The sequence below is a fragment of the Mchenga conophoros genome, linkage group LG13, assembly GCF_057382185.1.
Source record: "Mchenga conophoros isolate Kocher_MC1m ecotype Shallow Benthic linkage group LG13, M_conophoros_male_GT1.1, whole genome shotgun sequence".
Lineage (NCBI taxonomy): Eukaryota > Metazoa > Chordata > Actinopteri > Cichliformes > Cichlidae > Mchenga > Mchenga conophoros.
The window spans coordinates 30,315,336-30,330,999 of NC_140538.1; positions in this window are offsets into that span (position 1 = coordinate 30,315,336).

Genomic DNA, 15,664 nt, shown 5'->3' on the forward strand with positions numbered 1-15,664 from the left:
TATCAGCACAATACTCTTACATAGTAGCTGAAGGTCACTTGCTAACAGGGCGCCATCAGAAACAGGACATCACGATCTGAAAAAATGACCTGACCTTAAGCTAGCAGAGCTAACTCAAAGAAGGAGCTTAAGAGTTGTTTTTCTGTGACAGCCATACTAGAAATGAAGTGTGCTACCTGGGATTGCTCTTGAGCTGAAAATCAGATAGAAATTAAGCACTGTGGTGAAAGTAGTGGCAAACATTGTAGAACTGGGTATCTGTTAACAAAGCTAAAAGCTTAAAGTGGTTTCTGTAAATAAATGTATGCTGAAGTGTCCTTTGTGACATCTTCCTGTGTGTGTGCTGGTTAATGCTGGATTTCTGAGTGCTGGAAGGGAAGCAGATGCCCTTTATCCCTCCCCACCCCCCTCTCCTTCCACCCACCTAGGTAAAAGAGCTGTCACCCTACTCTTAACCAGATTTGAAAGCATTAACACTTTCACCCCGCATGCTCCCCCCCATGGGACATGGGCCATAGGCAACAGCAGCATTGCCACTTCCAAACACCGTGCCCCTGATAACGTTGGCACATGAGGATGGCCTGTCTGGTGCGGCACACATTGGCAGCAGTACCCAAAGTCACTCAGCAGGCCCTGGCATGCAGCCAGTCAGTTGAGCCAAGGCCAAAAATAAAAAGACAGCCAGATAGGAGGGGAGCGAATAAGAGAGAAAAAAGTAGAAGAGCATTTCCTCTTTCATTTAGCCTTCCAACTGTTTCCTCCATCTTCTTTTAATTGACAGTACAAATGCACCTGCCATTGTGGGGCATCACAAAAATGGGTTGTGGCACCTGTAGAGACACCAGAGAGGAAAAGTTGGCTGGAGGAGCACAAACCAAGGGTCAATTGCTTCACTGCATCCCAGATTTCTTTCTCACTTAACAAACTCTGTAGCTACAGGCAGTTATTTTACTCAGTATGAGTTATGGCGAGTACGTGGTGGTGTTTCTGATGTCTTTTGATGATGTCTTCTTACTACTGGTGACCTGTGATGCCAGACTTGTTCTCAATCATTAATTAGGCTTTTCTTACTGTCTCATATGTTGCTTAGCATGGACTGTTTTTTGTTAATAAAGGGCAAGCTGTGCTCAACAGCCAAGACTGCCAGGGTTAATCATAAAAAAGTTGTTGTTAAATTACAATGTGAACAATGACTTGCATCAATGAAGTCATTGTTGTGAAGCAACTGGTTTAAATCTGGGGCCATGGTTCCCAGTCAGAAAAGGGAAGTGTCCAGTTTGAGTTGGGAACATATTGCTGCCTCAACTGGAGTTGATTAAAAATCTTAGATATTGTTCACGAGTTAAGGAAAAGTCCAGTGAGAAACTAACTGATAGATTGGAATATGTGTTGCGTTCTGTTGTGGTGAGAACTGAGCATGAAAGTGAAGCTGTTGAGTTACTGGTTGTCCCATCCTTACTCGTGGCCATGTGGTTTGGTTTATAAAATTCTAATACTAGTGTAAGCTATAAAATGAGGACGAGAAGCTTGGTCAGTTGGGACTTCACCTCAACTGCAGCTAAGCCAGGGCATGCTGGAGATATTACACCTCTTGGCTGGCTTGGAAAAACTCCAAAAGGGTGGCATAAGGTTACTTGGAGAGAAAGGTCTGAGTGGATTCTTTCCCTAAACTGAACTTTTGTTAATCTATTATTTTATTTTAAAATGGCTGCTGGTAAGTAGTATCCATCCAGCCATCCCTTCTCTTCTACTTGTTCTTACCAGGATTGCAGGGGAGCCTGGAGCTGAAGCCTATCCCAGCTACCATAGAGCGAGGGGCAGGGTACACTATGGACAGGTCGCCAATCTATAGCATTTATTATTAATCTTATTTTTATTTAGTAGACTGTACAAAAGATGGACACTGAGAAGTTGCCCTCCAGCTTTGAATTCAGTTTTGAAACCTTTTCTTTGGGACCATGTTGGTTTTTTGAAGCCATGTTGTTCAGATGAACAGTGAGTGGGGCTGAGTTTTCTGTACTGCAAAACAGAAGCCCACAAGAAGATAAAGACTAAGCATAGCAACCCTGTGACTGTTCCTTGTCATGTGCTCCTAAAATCGAACAGCTAACATTTCTTTTTTTTAAATAACCTTACTAAGAGGAATTTCCTTTTGAGTGCTGCTGGTGAAATTTCAATGGAGGACACAAAAATGTGTTTTTTACAAGCTCAGCACTCCATCTTCTTTTTTTCTTTCAAAACACCCATGACTTCACATGCCAACATTTTACATGATAACTCATCCTTATTGCCTTTATTACCTCCTTCTTTTTAAATTTTTCCTGTTTCAGTGAGGTCTTTATTTTGCTTTGCACATTTAAAAAAATGTATGTGTGTAAGTTGTGCTTACATTTATGCAAGTCTGTGTGTGTTTTACTCCACACAGTTTTGCGCATGCATGTGTTGAGATGTGTATGTGTGAGTTTGGCGATGGAGGACAGAGAGGGGGGAGGTGGACTGGACAGATTCCGACGCATAATTTAAATTTAATTGGACCGGGCCTGACTGGCTGGGGTCAAAATGAAGAGAAAATCAGTCACATTAATCAAGATAAAATTATCAGCTGATTAATCAGTGTTCTAATTATGGTGCCGGCGCTTCTCTTCTTTGTTCTGTTTTAATTACTCTGCTTCATTGTCTTTTCCATATGGCCAGCATGTCCCCCTTAAAATGCCCAGTGAGCACACAGACATGTAGACTCTGACACACACACACACACACACACACACACACACACACACACACACACACACACACACACACACTCTTACACATCAGCACTAACAGCTAAAATAATTAGTGCATGCTCAAATATGTAAATTGCTCTGTAAGGACTCATCTTAAATGTAGAGTTTTCCATTCCACTTGCTTCCTCCTGTCCTACACATCTCTGTTTGTCACAGACTTTGCTTTTACCCGCTTACACTTGGATAGATAATAAAATATGAGCATGTTTCACAAAAACCTTTACTTGGCTTCACTTTCAGTTACACATGAAAGTCAGATACTGTGTTAACACCTGAACCCTCTTTTATCTCCCTGAATCTTTACTTGTTTACACTTTCTAATATCCATACATGTTACCCCTAAGGTACTTCTCAAGATCTCCTTTCTCTTTAATGGTGTATTTAAATGGAGGATCCACATTAAAGAACGTGTATGGCTTTAAGGAATGTTAACAGTCAATGTTAAATGTTCAATGAAAAGGCTAAAGTACTGATTCTGACAAAAGTTGACTTTGATTTAATTTAAGTTTTTCATAAGTTTCTTTGTTTTTTTTTATTTATATATTTTTTTCTGATGTTATGCTTCTGATAGGTAGATTGTCTTAGAATAACAAAGACTTGCAAGCATTTGAAAGAATTGAAAGTCAGGATTATTGGCATAGTTAAAGGATTAACAGCAGTCATCATTTGACTTCAGTTCCACAACTATGATTGCTAGAATTATGGTTATTCTATAGTCATTATTAAATAACTTGTAGTTTACTTGATCTTACATATTTATCTCCTTTAATCTTTTCCAATTAATTATATTTATTTCATAACCGCTTATTTCTTTCTAAAATCTACCAAACAATAAATAAATGAAAAAAGATTTAGTGTGTTAGTTGATATACGTTTTGTGCAAGACCACAATGATATATAAATCATATTCTCTATTATTCAGTATTTGGTTTGCTAGCATGAAATTAATAGCACATGATGGCTGTGATAGCTGACACACAGTTGAAGTATTATCAAAAATATTCTTATTTTTTTCCTAAACAATAATACTATTGATCATGACAAACTGAGTTACTATCAAGAATTATTCCAACACAGTTTATGTGCCGCTGTTACATGTAGGTTTTCAAGATGTTCCTGCCATTACCGATGCTATCTTGTGCTAAGCGCTAACTGCTGGCTATCAGCGAGTGTGGACTGGGATGTTGTAAGTTAGTGAATAAAACATGTTCTGTTGCCACAGGGGCTCCACATTAGGCAGGGCAAAGTGGTGATTAGCCGACCCATCAGAGTCTGCACTGTAATTCCCAATACCACTTCCTCCATCCCTCCTGCTTTCTTTTTTTCTCTCTCATCCACCCTTATTCTGTACTGGACTATAAACAGAGCAAAGAGATGATAGTTCATGGTCATTCCTCCTTTTAGTTTTATTTACCTTTACCTTACATTTGAAACCCTAGGTTTTCTAACGGTATGTGAAAATATTTAAATAATATTTATTTTAACAGTCAGTCGTTTTTTGAGGTGATTTCATAGAAAAAAAGAGTATTGTTCTCATAAATATATATTGGCTGGTGCAACATGAACTATATTTGTCCCTGACCATTTTAAACTTTAAACTTTATACATTCTCTCATGTTTATTCCGATAGCTTCAGCAATGTCCCTCCAGGAATTTGCTGACATTTGTGAATCTTTATAGTGATTCTATGATTATTATTCCTTATTTTAAGAAAATCATTGTTATTGTCTTAATGATATTCAAAAACTGAGAAGAAAAAGTTTCCAGGAATGCATTTGCAGGCTATGTCAACTCAATGTGTAGATAATTTCTCAGGAGGTACATGTCCAGTTACACCGTAGGTTGCAGCTTAGGTTTTAATCGCAGAATTTCAGAAGGGTTTGCAGTTATGAGGTAGCTATGGTGCAGATTTCCCCCTAAAGCATAAAATCCCATTTATTCCTGATACTGTTCGCAATTACTTCTTGTCAGCACTAACTGAAACAGCTGACAGTGAGCTAGTTAAAAAAAAAGAAGACAACAACAGCTAACAGCTTATAAGCTCATCTTACGCCAGTGAATCTAATGTTCACTTCGAAGAATGTTTCAATAATACTGAATAGCAGCTAACAAGGCTAACAGCAGCATTTAAGTTCATGATATCCTCAACAACTCACCTCAGTATTGTTGTCATTAGACAGAAGTGAGCTTCCCTGACTCATCAACTTCTGAGAATCCTGTCAGGCTGGAGGAGGAGGTTTACAGGCTCTTCCAGATGTGGACACGTATTGATAGCTGAGAAAACAGCAGACTGATTATAAGGCCTTTAGCTTATAATATAAAGTGCTTTGAGGTGACTGTTGTTGTGATTTGGTGCTATATAAATAAAGCTGTATTGAAATTGAATTGCCAGCTTATACACACTGCAACATACAAGAAGTGCCATGGTTAAGACGAAAACATCCTATATCATACTGGTGATTTTCAGTAGGTACAATCAACACTCTTAATTCTCCCTCCTATACACCTGAAGTTCCTTAAATTCATAAGTAATATTGACTGCAGTTTAAAAGAGGTGTGGTTTTCAAATCAGACAGAATAGTTTAAATGTGTTACTTGAAAAACATGTAGTTGTACAAGAAGTACAATAATTTAACAGTCATGACACATCAGTCTGTTATCACTTCCCAGGGCGTCAATGAATCCCGTTTGGTCAGCCTTTAATCTGGCTCATTTTCACAATGTATGCTTTTGTGTTGTTGCATGATGCGCAGGGTGATAGCATTGAGACTTTTCAGTCACCCAACCCCAGCTCAAACTCAAGTATGAAAATGAGGCCAAAAACGTTTAAAACACAAGGGCCTCAACAGGACACAAACCCTTCTCTCCCGGCTGAGAAACCCTAAAGCTCAGTATGTCACCATCACAATCTCCTAAAGCACCTACTGACAGAGATATGCAGGCAGCATCTAACAAAGTGGCAGGACACGTTAGACACATGGGATAGTAGAGGATGAAATAATTTCCCATATTTAAGATTTGTAAGTAGGATGTCCAGTCTGTTACTGTGTTATCTTGGTTCACAATAGTGCCAATAGTGATCAATAATAAATTTTGAAATTTCACAGTAGTGTCTGTTTATTATTACCAGACACAGTAAATACAAGACACACGATAACCTAACTTGAGACTAACAGAAAAAATATGGTATTCATGTAATGATAAAATATTTATCATCTAGGTTTAACCTCTTTAATTCAAATGTATAGTTTTTCAGTCTTTTGCAGATGTATAAATGTACGTGTGTAACCTGTGGGTTGCATTTGTGTCCGCACAGTGTTGAGATCTGCAGTGGGGTGAAACATTGCTGCTTGTGTTTTATTGAGCTGTCAGTGTGTCGGAGTTGAATCGACTACTCACACCAGCGCTGTGGACCAAAGCTCTCTGAATATGTAATTAGCTGCAGCAGTACAAGTATCTCATGAATATTCATGATCTTTTTAATTAGGCGCCTCTCTTCACAGCTAGCCGCCACTAAAAGTTACCTCCTCGTCACACACTCTGTGTGTGTGTGTGAGGCTGTGTGTGTATGTGTGTGTGTGTGTGTGTGTGTGTGTGAGGCTGTGTGCTAGGTGTATATGTATGATAGCATTTTGGAGTGTGTATGCCTTCTCAGCCCTTTAACTGTTCATGTAGTGAATAAGGAAAAATGAGGAAACTGGGAAAAAAATGTGAGAACTACAAGAATAAAAGAGAGGTGTTGGAATAATTTCTGTCATTGTATCTACGTACATATGTAGGAATAGTTGTGAGAAATATGTTGGTGAAATTGTTGGATTGTTTTATGTAAGAAAAACATTTGATACTCTTTGAAATATGCCTGCAGATAAAGGTGATATACCTTAATTAACAAAATGTCAATAGATAAAATAATTTGATTAATTTGATTAAAAAAACAAAACACCTTTCAGCTCAGGAACTAACATTCAGCCAATTAGCAGAACACTTCGGTTTGCTGAACATTCTAATTACACATCCGGGGAAAATTCCTTTGCAAAGTATTTGAAGATTTTCTTCAACGTGCTGCCCATTGCAAATTCCCCCTTTAACATTCCAGTGGGATTCAGATCTGGGCTTTTTCTCTTGACTTTCTATTTCTTATTTCTGAGACATTCCTTGGCTCATTTGCTGGTGTGCCTGGGAATATTATCCTGTTGAAAGACTCACTTCGTGTTCATCTTAAAGTTTCAGACAGATGGCCTCACATTTTCTTTGAGAATTCATTAATATAACACAAAAGTCATAGTCAAATTACACAGCAAAAAAACAACAACAACAAAAAAAAAACAAAGAAGCAAAATGCAAAAGCTCCATCACTGTAGTTCATAGTTGGTATGAGGTTCTACTCTGGAAAAGCTGTCTTTACCTTGTACTATTTGTAACATTTGCCAAAGGTACAGATAAATAGAATAAAATAAAATAGAATAGCCCTTTATTGTCATTGTACATGTGCAACAAAATTATGGGGTATTTTTTTAGAGTTGAATTCAGAGAAGAATCCAAGAATATAAATATGAGGTAGGTAAATCTTAAGGTAGTGATAGGAATCTAGCTTCAGATGGCTGTTAATGCATGACAAAAAAATATGTTGTCTAATTAATTAGTGAACTTTTGAGTTTAGTAGGTTGTTGCACTTTTTTCACTTTGGAGGTAACCAGGCTGTCTTGTTCCGTCTTTGCTGACATGAAACGATAAGACTATTTGCATCTCACCCTTATAAAGAACACAAAGTGTCTAAAATGCATGGCTCCTTCACTGCAGCAATATCAGAGAGTCGTGCTAGAGCTCCCAAGTGAAACATTTATGGCAGTGCTTGAAGAGTCCCTTTGACTGAAGGGAAAAGGTCAAACTATAAAAAATATTTATGTAAAGTTGGCTTATTTAGTAAAGTGGCCAGTTGAGAGGATGAAGGCTAAATCTAGAGGTCTGATGGTAGTTTGTTACAACAGCCAAGCCATTATCTAGTGACTGATATGTTTATGACTGTCACATGTAAGCAATGCTATTAGATATTGCCAACATTCAATCTCATAAGTGATCCATAATGGTAAGAATGATATCAGCATACAGTTTGGAAAAGTGACTTTTTATAGGCGGAGTTGGTGAGGTGTACAGCATGTGGAGTGACACTGCTGTCCACAAAGTAGCGGAGGTTTATTAAGAAATGGTTGTCTCTACATCAGATGCAAAAGCAGCCAGATTTATTGAGCTTTAAATTATTCTAATGTTTCTCTGAGAATGACTTTTATATGAAAATCAGTCCCAGCATTTCCCCAGTACCAAGATATTACTCCATGTTCTCAAAATTTGTTCTAGAGCAAGATGTTTTATTGGTGGAAATTCACTTTCAGTGTAGCTCAGTTGGATTACTCAGTTTTAAAATTGTTTAATTGTGTATTGATCATCATAATAGTTTTTTTTATTTGATTGCCCCTTTGAATGTGTCCGTTCTTTATTATTCTACTGCTTGCTGTGTGATTAAAAGCAGCAAGTGTCTAATTCTAATTTTAGTGGGTTTTTTTAAATTTACTTTTTAATTTATTTATTTTACTCGTCCAGGCAATTAGAGTACTCCTGGGTGCAGATTCTGCATTTTAATATTGACAGTTTTGTCATTCCACCTGTGCAAGGCCCCATTACTTTTCCTCGGGCTCACTGGTCTCTCTTGAAACTCTGCAGTTAAAGCATAAAAAGCACAAACGCTCTGTGCCCGATGCCCCAGTCAATGGTAAAGAAGTGCAGAAGATCCCGTCCAAATGCAGAGCAAGAGCGATCTCTTCTGGACATTCAGTGTCAATACAAGAAGCTGTAGGAGCAGGAGAGGAAGGAGTGGACAGTACATGACACACATTATAATTTTATCAGAAGAAGCTAATGATCTAGTGTGATATTAAACTGAAAATGAGTACCATGAGTTCTAGTGAAACTGTGGATGATACAGGGATCACTGCAACCCCCCCCCCCCCCAAAAAAAAACACAACACAAAAAAGCAAGGCCTGACCCGAATTTTCTTCTTCTAAATTTAGGATATTGTTATTGATTTTGATCCTAAAGATCTCAGAAACACAGCACCTAACTAAGTAGTGTAAATAGCATTACCTCGGTCTCTCGTACTACTGTTAGGTGTCTTTTTTGACCAGGATATGTCCTTCAGTGTGCACATTAAATTCGTTGGATTTCTTTCTTTCATCTGGGTAGTATTGTAAAAAGTAGAAAGATCAGTGTGATGCTGAAAATCTAGTCTGCACATTTTTTATTTCAAGTCTTATTGTAATTATTTATTATAAGGAAAAGCCTTAATTTCATGCAAAACAGGAACTGAAGTTTTCCCGTTCTCCTATTAAATCTAGAATAAAATCCTTCTTTTTGCATACAAAGTCCTGAATGATCAAGCCCCATAGTATAATTCACCCCAATAGAGCTCTTCACACGTAGACTGCAGGCTCTCTTGTAGTTTCTAGACATTTCTAGAGAGTTTGGGTTTGGGTGACAGTCACTACTCTACTGCTTGGATTCACCTTCAAACTTTACTTTTTGATTAAGCTTAGAGGTGGATTGGGTGACCTGGAACTAAATGGTAAATGGCCTGCATTTGTATAGCGCTTTACTAGTCCCTAAGGACCCCAAAGCGCTTTACACAACCAGTCATCCACCCATTCACACACACATTGGTGATGGCAAGCTACACTGTAGCCACAGCCACCCTGGGGCGCACTGACAGAAGCGAGGCTGCCACCGGGCCCTCTGACCACCACCAGTAGGCAACGGGTGAAGTGTCTTGCCCAAGGAAACAACGACAAAGACTGTCCAAGCTGGGGCTTGAACCCTTTAATTCCCAAAAGGATACGGCAGATGGCTGGCTGTTCCCGTGCTTGGCTCTGAGATCTTGCCTTCAAAATGGAGTTATTCTTCTTCAGTGTCACCAAGTGCTTGCTTATCACTGGGATGCTCCAATACTGTAGGACTTAGAACCCTTGATAATATATTTAAAACAAAGAAAGATTAACTAGACTGATCTGTAACTCTGGCAGATTTTCTGGCCACTCACACATTTGCCTTACCTCTCCCTCCAACCTTTAGTGTTAGTTTTATGGTTGATACATAAGTCAAGTCTCAACCACAGCAGTAGCATATCAGAAAATAGAGTTAGATCTATCTACCAATACTAGACGTAGCCACTAGTGATATTCTTTGGACATTTTGGGGTTATATATATATTTTTTAATGGATTGTATTTCCCATTGTATTTCTCTATGAATCTACACTCAACACATAGAATATGTTTTCATACATATTTCATTTACAAAAGTGTTGAATACTGCACAGTCTCTGCTCAAAGCTCCTTTCCAGCCGTTCCAGGGCAGTTTCTGATCCTTCCTGGCACATCCTCTCATGCTTCATTACATACATGAGTCTGAACTGTCATCCTCAGGTCACTACACAACTCCTGTGGGGTTTAAGACTTTGGCTGGCTATTCAAGAACTTCTCATTCAGTCATTTCTTAGTTGACTTGGGTGTGTGCCTCAGCTTATAAGTCTTGGTAAAAAGCAGATCAGATTGCTGCACCCTGGCGTAGTTTCATTTTCAAGACCCTTTCTAGATTTGGCAGCATTCCTCTTTCCATCAATCCTGACAAGTTCAGCTCTGATACAGCTTTGGAAAAGGTCAGTGCATTCCTGATCACCTCCCTGCTCATAGACCTTTTTTCTCAGTTAGGCCAAATGACCAACTCTAGAACTTGATTCCAAATGTTTCCACTAAAACAGCGGTCCCCAACCTTTTTTTACGCCACGGACCGGTTTATGCCCGACAATATTTTCACAGACCGGCCTTTAAGGTGTCGCGGATAAATACAACAAAATAAAACTAGTACTGGTACCAAAAAAAGAAGATTCATTCATAACACATGTGAAAAGACCCAGGAAAACCGAGTCAACGATAAAAACGATAACAAAATAACGCTGAAAACCGATAAAAATCCTGAAAACCAAACATTTCACACCTGAGCCTCAACTCTCGCGGCCCGGTACCAAACGACTCACGGACCGGTACCCGTCCGAGGCCCGGGGGTTGGGGACCGCTGCACTAAAAGACTTGGAAATGGCTCTATGCACTTAAACCAACCCGTGTCTCATCAAATTTCTTTGAAAAACAAAGCAAGGCTTTACAAAAGATTTTTTTTCACATCACAACACATAGGAAATGCACTGTTCCACAATATGCTTCTTTTTTCACCTTTACATGTGTAATTGGAGTCAAAAATGAACTGTTTGGTAATCAAAGCTCACTGAGACTTCACATCCTTTCCTAGTCTCAGAAGTGCAACCTCTCAGGAGAATCTCAATGATAGGTTTTAAATTTTGGCTCAGACATGAATTATTTAGACTCAGATATGAAGGGATTCAACTTTTGGTGACCTTAAGAATTGAAGCAAACAGGATACTCCTAACCCAAGTTTGGCCCAAAGTAAATTGTTAATGACATCGTTTAAAAAAAAAAATGTTTTATTTTATTTTTCTCATTAAGATGATAGATGGGGAAAAAATAGTTTCATCTATTTCAAAATGATATTTCCAACATTTTTTAAAAAGGAAATGCTTTTTAAGTGACTTTATATTAATTTTCTTATCATATGATTGTAACTATGTAGTCATTTTCGGAGAATGGAAGTGATAGTCAGAGCTTTACATACACTCACTGTGGGCACTCACCCATTCTTAGCATTGGTCAGTCCATTGAGCACTGTCAGAAAAGTCCCACGAGAAGTTAATTTTTAAGTTGGCAGAATCTTCACTTATCAAATGAGTGGATAGTAAGAGTATGCATACATATGAGCCTGCAAAGAATTTAAAAGCCCCAAATTACCATCACATTCATGCTCAAATTTCATACAAGGATGTGAATGGCTTCAACCGATTTGTGATGTCATAAATTTCGATTATGATACATATAACTTGAGTAGGTTGCCTCAACAGGAGTGCGACTTTTGTGAAGTCCCATTATTTCTACTGGAGTCAGATTACTATCCCTCCTCCCTCCCCCTTTCACTGTCTAATCATCTGGCCTCATTAGGCCCCGGTTTCTCCATTAGGGGCCTGTGGCTTGGCACAAAATGGCCGCCCTCAGGCCCTCCTGCTGCCTGGCAAGGAGCTGCAAAATAGTGAAACTGCTGTGTGATGTCTCCACCGCCCCAGCAGATCTATCCATCACCTCACCGTTTATCACACTCGTCCACTGGCAGGACTATCCATCAGAACCTAAAGTGTCAGGACCCACTGGAAAACTCAGCAGCTCCGATGGTAAATAAAGGAGAGACACAGCAGGAGAGCAGAGGAGGAGATGGTAGGAGGGAGGGAACAAGAGGGAAGACAGAAAAAAACAGGAAAGGATCAAGAAAGGTGTCAGGGGAGAGAGCGAGCGGGAAACAAGGAAAAAGAGGAGCAGATAGGAAGGAAGAGAGAGAGCTTGAAATAAGGGAGGGTGGGATCAAGGAAGGTTAAAAATTAAAGGCAAACCTGGAAGAATGGAAGACGAGCAGGAGAGAGGAGGAAGGGGGAAAAGAGAAAAGCAAAGACAGACAAATACTGTCCTGAGCACAAACAATCAAGTATGTCTTTGTTAAAAACGTACAAAATGATATATGTATGTGTGTACAGATAAAAATGCACTTACAGGCTACGAACTTTTTATTAATTTCTGAATGACTGAACAAAGATGACACGCCCGATTTACAGCTTCTACGTACAAATGTGTGTAAATCACACATGTGGCAGTTTTATTATTATTACCATTGTTCATTATATACAGCTTATCACAACACTGCGGTAAGGCTGATTTCTGCATGTAAAGAAAAGAAAATAATAAATCAGAATGTGTAATGTGTGTAAACCTTTAATTTAAATATATTCCAATATTCCTTATTCTGTCTTAAATGATAATATATTTCTATGACAGGGACTTGTGTCATTGCTGGATGTCAGCACTTACGTTCTAGTTTCTTGTTACTAGAGGAGACTGGAGAACCTGAAATCTGGATTGTTTGTTCCAGTGGAGTGAGTTTGACCGACCATATGCGGCTTGAACTCCGCCTATCTTTTTCTTTTTCTTGTATCTGTTATTTATTTCATATAAGCTGTGACAAAGTGGGTGAAAACACCATTTGCCCAGAGTTTAGGCCTGTTATTCTTGTTTCTATTTAGCCGTTCCTTATCTTTATTCTGTAGTTTACAAACATTTACTATCCTGGGTTTGTTTATGTTTTGCACTTTTACAGATTGCAAACTTTGACAAGTTTGTTAACATTGTATTTATTTTAGCTGTTAGTTGTCCAGTTTACTTTGTTTGAACTCACCTTACTTACCTGTGGCTGTATCGCAATTCAGGGTCTGCAGCCTTAAAGACAGCATTTCAAGAGGGGCGGCTGAAGAGTAAACTTTTAAAAGTAAGTACTGAATATTATGTCACTTATTTATGTGCAAATGTTTAATAATGAAGAACATTAAAACGTTACTGTTGGCAACATGTCGGCAAAGTTATGTGACATTAGTGATGTCTGTACTAATTTGGTTTTAAATCATTTACTTTAAAATATACGCCGTTCAATAGTCGGCCTTAATCTTACAGAGAATGTGATGATTTTATTAATTAGAGTCAGTTAAAGTCAGTCATATATCCAGAAACACAACAGGCTGAAAGTCAGTGATGCTGCTCGTTTTGCAGTCCTGAATATCACGGCACAAGCAGGATTCACTGCACTGTTAATGTTAGCTATGTTATATTGCTGCCTCTCTGCATTGAATCATATCTGTTATTAACCTCTGTCTCTCTTCCACAGCATGTCTTTTATCCTGTCTTCCTTCTCTCACACCAACCAATCACAGCAGATGGCCCCGCCCCTCCCTGAGCCTGGTTCCGCCGGAGGTTTCTTCCTGTTAAAAGGGAGTTTTTCCTTCCCACTGTCGCCAAAGTGCTTGCTCATAGGGGTCATATGATTGTTGGGTTTTTCTCTGTATCTATGAAGCGCCTTGAGGCGACTTTTGTTGTGATTTGGCGCTATATAAATAAAATTGAATTGAATTGAATTGCCTCTGTTCGGTGGTGTCGAGCCAAACGGACTTTAACGTGTGTTTGAACGAGCTGACGGTTCACTCGTTAAGCTGAAAGAAAGATGCTTTAATCACAGGACTCACACATGTATTGTTATATTTTAAAGGCTTTAAAATCAAGTAAACGCTGAAAGTACAAACATCGCTAATGGCAAATAACTTTGCCAACATGTGGCCAACAGTAATGTTTTAATGTTCCTCATTATTAAACATTTTCACATAGATTGTGACATAATATTCAGTACTTACTTTTAACAATTTACTCTTCGGCCGCTCCGCTTCTGCCGTCTGCAGCAAAGTTATCCACGCCGACTGCCGCGCTATGAATTGTGGGATAAGTCTACACCGCCACAGCCTTAAAATTCAGGGAAATGAAGGACGCATTTGAGGGCCGTATTTCGAGCAGCCTTTGAATTGGGACAGCCTTTGTCGCTTCGCTGTGATGTAATCGGCCTTAAAATGCAGTCTTTAAGGCTGCAGACCCTGAATTGGGATACAGCCCTTGAGTACCATTAAGGCTGCGTACTGTAAGGCTGCACTGTGTTCCACGAGCAAAAGGAGGAAGTGCTGTTTCACTTCCTGCATTTATAGCATCCTGTTTAGTGCTGATGTCACAGGAAGGGAGCAGTTGAAGAGGTGGAAGAAAACTGTTGTAATTTAATAAAGTCAATTTTAGGGGTTTCTTTGCTTGGGAGTTATATGCATTGTTGTAAAATGTAGTGGCTGCACCTTAGAACAAACAAACAAAAAAAAAACCTGTTGTCAGTTCAGTATAATTTTAGCACTCACAGAGCCGACAATGAGTGGTTCCTGTAACTCATCCAGTCTGAGGAAGCGCTGGTTGAAGTGTTTGTGTATTTATTAATTTCTTGTAAGTAATTGTGCATTTTTATGTATATTATAGTTTTATATTGTAACAAATATTTTATATTTTTTTTACTAAGGTTTGTGTGCTGTGCTCTGTTTTTTTTTAAATTTTAATTGTAATTTTATAAACTATGGACGTAAAGTCTATCAATAAAGAGTGATTGATTGTTCAGTGGAAACACGTTGGAAAGCTGTGCCTTTTATGCTTCTTCAGCTAGACTTTCCAATGCCTTCTTGCCTTAGAGGTGCAGGCTTCTCTCAACTCTGAAAATGTTTGTCTTTACAGTGATGGCAGTATTAAGGTGGTATTTAGTCTGTATTCAGATTGCACGATCATTTGTTTAGAATGATTCTGACTGAATATAAAACACTTGTAAGAACAAAGCAGGCCAATGTGCACATTTCTTAAATCCAATCGTAATTTTGCATATGCAGTTGATTTTTGTGGAATGTAAGAACATTTCCACATACTTATTATTATAATGATTGAAGTACATATATGCATATACAGTATCTCTCAGCAGAGAACATTGCAAAAATATTGTATAGCTACACATACAGCAATTATTAACATTATTAACATCTAAACAACCCATTGAACAGATTAAGTTTTATGAGTATTTCATGAATGGCCGTGAGACCAAGTTGACATATATTGCCTACACTGTAAAATATAACTTGTTCTTTCAACTTAAAAATATGATGTAAAGGGCTGCCTTAAAATTTTAAGTTAAGTCAAGAAATAGAGTTTGTCCTTGTAACACAACCAAATGGTATCTTGATGAAAAATCACACGTTGTCTAAACTTTTGTCTTAGTTTAGTTGACTGAGGTTTTTTAGTCAGTTCAACTGCTTTAATAGTCTT